This window comes from Pteropus medius, unplaced genomic scaffold, assembly GCF_902729225.1.
Source record: "Pteropus medius unplaced genomic scaffold, Ma_sr-lr_union100, whole genome shotgun sequence".
Lineage (NCBI taxonomy): Eukaryota > Metazoa > Chordata > Mammalia > Chiroptera > Pteropodidae > Pteropus > Pteropus medius.
In genome coordinates, this window is record NW_024354502.1 from 20,548,094 (window position 1) to 20,554,022 (window position 5,929).

The 5,929-nt window shown below is 43.3% G+C and overlaps 1 pseudogene; it reads right to left on the bottom strand.

Moving 5' to 3' along the window:
- Nucleotides 1-5,699: 5,699 nt before the first annotated feature.
- LOC120595825 (uncharacterized) lies at nucleotides 5,700-5,818 on the bottom strand (annotated as a pseudogene).
- Between the last annotated feature and the right edge of the window lie 111 nt (nucleotides 5,819-5,929).

Consider the following 5,929-nt stretch of genomic DNA (forward strand, 5'->3'; position numbering starts at 1 on the left):
AAAGAAAGAAAGAAAAAAACAAGAAGAGAGAAAATAGCAAGTGTTAATGAGGATGCAGAGAAACTGGAACCCTCACACATTCTTGGTAGGGGTGTAAAATGATTCAGTTGCTGTGAAAAACAGTTTGGCAGTTCTTTAAAAAGTTAAACATAGAATTACCATATGACCCAGAAATTCCACTCCTCGATATGTACCCTAAAGAACTGAAAACAGGTATTCAAACAAAAACTTCTGTAAGAATGTTCATAATAGCACTATTCGCAATTTTCAAAAAGTGGAAACAATTCATATGTCCATCAATGGAAGAACAGATAAACAAAATATGGTATAGCCATACAATTGAATAAAAGAAACGAAGCACTGATATATGCTATAACATTGATAAACTTTGAAAATATTCTAAGTGAAAGAAGCCAGACACAAAAGAGCCCATATTGGATGATTCCATTTATACGAAATGTCCAGAACAGGCAAATCTGTAGATACAGAAAGCAGATTAGTAGTTGTCAGGGACTAAGGGTGAGAGAAATGGCGAGTGATTGCTTAATGATACAGGTTTTCCTTTTGGTGTGATGAAAATATTCCGAAAGTAGGTAATAGTGGTAGTTGCAGAACATCATGAATATACTTAAAAGCCACAGACACTTTAAAATAGTTAAATGGTGAATTATACGATGTGTGTGTGTGTGTGTGTGTGGTTTTTTTTACCACAATTTAAAGGGGAAAAAATGTAACCTACTTAAGGTTACACCATAGCAAATGAGTCCCAGAGGTGGTTTGGCAAATGAATTAGCATAGTTCTGGAAGTTACGGTCTTGCAACTGTTTTAGAAAGGAAGTATCGTAAAATGTACCAGGTTCAAACCACACCAGGCATACAATGATAACCTGACAGAGAGACAAGGATTCCACTTAACCCAGCTGATAAAGCTGAGAAACTTGCTGACATAGCTGCCTCAGTGGAAATACAGAAACACAGTGATTGAAAAACGAGTAAGTACACCATCTTGGAAAAGGAGACACAATGAATCAAAGCACATCTGGCTATGGATGTTACAGTTAGAACAGACCTTGAAAATATTCTCATTTTAGAGACTAAAAAAAATGGAAATTTGAGAAAAGTTATGACCTGCTTAAGGTAACATAGCTAGTTAATGGAAGAACCTGGCTCAAGAGGACTAATGCCCCGCCTCTTTCTGCTACATGATCTTCATAGTCAGGGCAATGACACAAACACCTTCAGAGCAGTTGTAACCTGAATGTTTGTTTACCTGGGGATGACTGTATTTCCCCTACATATGCCCACAAACACATGCACAAAGAGAAACCTGCTACCCACACTTTTAAAATAGCTTCTCTCTTTGTGTTCTAAATTTTGGTGTGTCACACCCAAATTAGAGAGCTGGCTTAACTATCTCCCTATTTCACCCTTTGTGTTCCAGAAACTCATCACCAAGCCTGCCAGTTCTCACTCTGGAACAGCTAGTGAATATGGATGCTCTTCTGCTCTCATCACGATCCCCTAACCCTTGGCTTGGACTATTTCATACACCTTTGAACTGTCCAGTGTTCTCTATGGCTGCATCCAACACGGACTCAAGAGGCACGTGAACCTGAGATGGGAGCTTAGATGGTTCCAAACCCTGTAACCCTTACTCAGTGTAGATGGGATAGAACCTGGGTGCGGGAGTGCGTGCCTCCTGGGGCCTTGTTCCGGATTAATACTGACCATCCAAATAAACTATAAATAAGTTTGAAAGACTCTGGCCTCAACAGTGGCAACTGTGGCAAAGTGGTGATACTTTACTCTTTCAGATACATGGAAAGAAATTCTGATTTAGTATTACAAACAATACTGGATTATCTGGTTTCCTTGACAACTTGCAGTACTACCCTAGGTGACAGTCAAAGACTGGAGGTTCTAATTTCCTTTTAGCTCTAAAAATTCTCATCCTATGAAAATCTGGGGTTGTAGAGAGAGTACGAAAGGGAGAATGGGACAAAAGTAAAACTGTTACATTTTTAAAAATAGAAGCAGGAACAAAGATGGCTGCCCGAGAGGTAATCTGGTGGAATGCAGGGAGAAGGCAGGCTATGTGTCTTCCATGGTCGGAGTATGACATCGGAAGTATCCACCTGCAATCCTAAATCAATAGAAGTTTAAGTTCTGCTTCAGCTCACTCTATTAACTAAGGCAGAGCAATGAGAACATATTGAAACCTTTTTTTTATTAAATGACTACAATCTACAAACTAATTTCAGGAATTAAATTGTCATGTTTCAGTGAAAATTTCTTATCTAGAACTCTTCTCTGCTAATGCACGCTGAGCTATTACTGTATTACACCATTAGCTCCAGCTTCAGACGCAGACATCCAGACTAGAGGGCAGAAGTTCATGTTTGATCTTATCCAGCAGCATCTGGAGAAACAGGGAGAGAAGTAGGAAAACTGTCAAATGGGGCCTGAAGCCCCCCGCAGCTGCGGTGTCACAGGTTTTCCTAATCATAGGAACAAAGTGCACAGTAGATTGTGACCAAAGTTCTCGAGCAAGATAAGCTAAGGGTGGATGTTCCTTTTCTGTAAAATATGTGCAGTTTCGTACTGAGGGAATATGAATGACATCTGCCAATCCCACATGGAGACCCTCTTTTGTTTACTGTTCCCGTTAGTTTCTTCTCTGATATAAATGTCTCCATAAAGAGTTCCAGAGAAACTTGTCCATGTATATCACTAATAAACCAAAAAGACATTGTCAGTGGATCTTATCGATGGCCCAGGGGGAGAAACAAACAGATAGGGACATCTTCCTGCTGGAGGTTGAGTCTTGCCTACAGAAGCCTGGCTACACAGAGCATTGTCCAGGGCCTCCAGAGGCCCAAGAATAGCAAGCTCTCAAGTTCTGGACAGAAGAGGTGTCAGAGAGCTAACTAAAATCCACATTTGCTGCCGATGAAAGCTAGGTTAGGGAGCATAGCTCAGGGTCACTGTGCAGAGGTCTGCTAACTCCAAGCCAAAGTCAGCCCCCGCGAAGGTGAAGTCTGCAAAGCAAACACACCTCCAGGTGGCAGCCTCTTGTTGGCCTAGACGGAAAATGAAGGACAAGAAGAAACCCCACCCATAGATGCTGAGGAACTTGAGAGAGATCGCTCTGCCCAATAAACAAACATGGACCAAGGACTGTGGCCCAAGGACTCTTCATTTCAGACCACCGAGAAGGGGGTGGGGTGAGAGGCTGGTAGTATGAGACGATCCTTCACAGCCCCATCTGCCTCAGAGAGGAGAAGCAGCCCCACGTTTGTCAGCCCCCCAAACAATGACTGCTCATGATGGTTAGAAAACCTTATTAAACCTTGCTGGTTTAGAAAACAGGACTATCTCAAATATTGGTCCCCTGCCTGCCAAGCTTTTTGTACTAAAGGCCGTTTCACTGGCAAGATCTGCTTTGCTGAGGCCCTGAGCCCCAGAGTCTAGGGGCGGGATGTGGCGGGGGGGCGCGGGGGAGGGAGGTCTAGGAACAGCAGGTGGCTCCTACACCTGGAGCCTGGAGCGTAGTACGTGCTGGGGGACAGGGTGGCTGCCCCCTCTCCTGCTGCCAGTGTCTATGGTAGCCCGAAGCCGCTAGCATTCTAGTAACACCACTTGAATGTGCCAGGGACAATGCTCATCTGCCCAGAGCCCCTGTGCTCTGTTCCCTTTCCAGCTCCTTCTGGGAGAGGACCTGTCTTTTAACCTCTTTCCAGTTGTCTGGGGGTTCTGTCCCCTCAGCGTGGTTCCTTCTAGCTCCTTTTCAGCCTAGATTTCACCTCCCCTGTCATTGTCCCAGGCGCTGTTGGATACTCACAGGACCCTGAAAACTACTGTCGCTACGCTTCCCTTCCTTCCTCTCTCCTCCTCTTCGGATCAAATATTGAAACCAGACTTCTCTCCTTGAGTGTTGCTGGCAAAGAGAACTGGCAGCAAACGGGCAACCGCCTCTCTCAGCAGGAATTTGCCCGGCGTGGCACAGTGAGAAAACGGTAAGAACCTTCTAGTTCCCTTATCCTCTGCATGCCTTTCCTTCAGTGCTTCTTGGCATCCTCCGCTTTCATACTTTCTCCTGTGCGCTCCTTTTTTTTGGTTCTATCTCACTGTCTACTTTCCTTCCTCTTGCCCTTTGTATCTCTGGGTGTTAGGATTTTTTTCTGCCTTTTTCTCCTTTCTACTTCTTCCAGCTTCTTACTCTCTCCTACACATAACTATAATTTAGTTGCCTAGATCTGTACAACAGCCTGAAAAAAAAATCCCTCTGCAGATGCAACTTTCACCTCCAATTCTTCTACTTTAGGCAGAGTGACCACTTTGTGTCACTCCTGATTCAAAACCCTGCAAGACTCACTTCCCAAGATCCACAGAACTCAGTCCAAACTCCAATATGGAAGACAATGCCCTTCATCATGTGGCTCTGCCTATTTTTCTTTCCATCCACTCAATTATTTATTGGCTCAGCAAATAAATTAATTTATTGAGTGTCTACCATAAGCAGATACTCCAGCAAGAGCTGGAGAGAAAATACATAGAGAATAAATATAAGAATATTTACAAATAAAACAACGTCTAGAATTTGCTTCTAAATAACCCAAAGAGGCGGAGAAGGAACAATAATAAAATGGACGAGGTAGAGAGAAAACAGGATTGACCATGAGTTGATCATTATTGAAGCTGGGTGCTGGATGTGGGGATTCCTTATGTTATTTTCTCTACTTTGCTAGATGTTTGAAAATTTTTCCATTAAAAATAGGATGGATGAAGAGAACTGAGGACTCCCTGTCTTCCCTTTTTTCATGGCTCTCCTTGAACTCCATGCTTGGTGTCCCCATGGCACGTACCATAACCTGTTACAATTTGTTGTAATTGCTTGCTTAATTGTCTGCCTTTACTACCAAGCTACAAGCTCCGCATGCACAGAAAGTGTTTTTTGGTCTTGCTCCCTATTTTATCCCCAGAGCCCCGCACACACTAGACGCTCAGTAAATATTCACCAAATGCATAAATAAAATGAACTCTGCAGTCTCCAGAGCAGCTGGCACATACATGCCTGGCCTCGCCGCAAGCTCTGGCTGGGGATGAGTGGGAAGGGGCGGGGCCAGAGCTCACAGATGTCAGGGGCATCTTCCCTGCCACTGTCAAGGCACTTCCACCCTAGGCCAGTGGCTCTGGGACAGGGTCCACTTAGAGCAATGTCCTAGAAATTTTCTGGGCAGGAAAAATTTTAAGCTCATTGTATAAAGTCCAGATTAATGACCTCATAAAACTTTTTCTGATTTTTCAGTGAAGTATGGAGTGAGTCAAGAATGACATTTATTGAAAATTTCTTCTCAGTAATACACCACCTGCATCCTGCCATACTTTACCTCAGAGCATGTAAGTTGTATGAAATCACATGATCTATTATGTAATAGAAGTGTCAAATGCAGGATACTTCCTCTTGGTGTGCTGACATATATGGCTGGTCGTATATCTGCTTATCAGAGCAAGGCCTTTCCTGAACACTCTACCTCAAAGCACCCACACTTCCCAGTCTTGCTCTCTCCTGTTCAATTCTTTTTTTAAATTTCTTTCTTTCTTTCTTTCTTTTTTTTTCAGGCGAGGCAACCCTTGGTTGACCTCACAGATTGCAAGGACCTTGTCAGCGTACAATCCCTTATTTTTTTTATTTTTTATGCCTACAGCACCTGGTCTTCCTAGGTGGTCTTCCATCCAAATACTAACCAGGTCCAACCCTGCTTAGCTTCTGAGATTAGACAGGATCTGGCTTGTTCAGGGTAGCATGGCCATAGACTTCTCCTGTTCCAGTTTTTAATAGCATCAATCATTACCTCCAATTGTGCATGGTTTACTTATTGGTGGTCTGCCCTACCCTCACCCTTAGACTGTAAGCAACCTATAATTG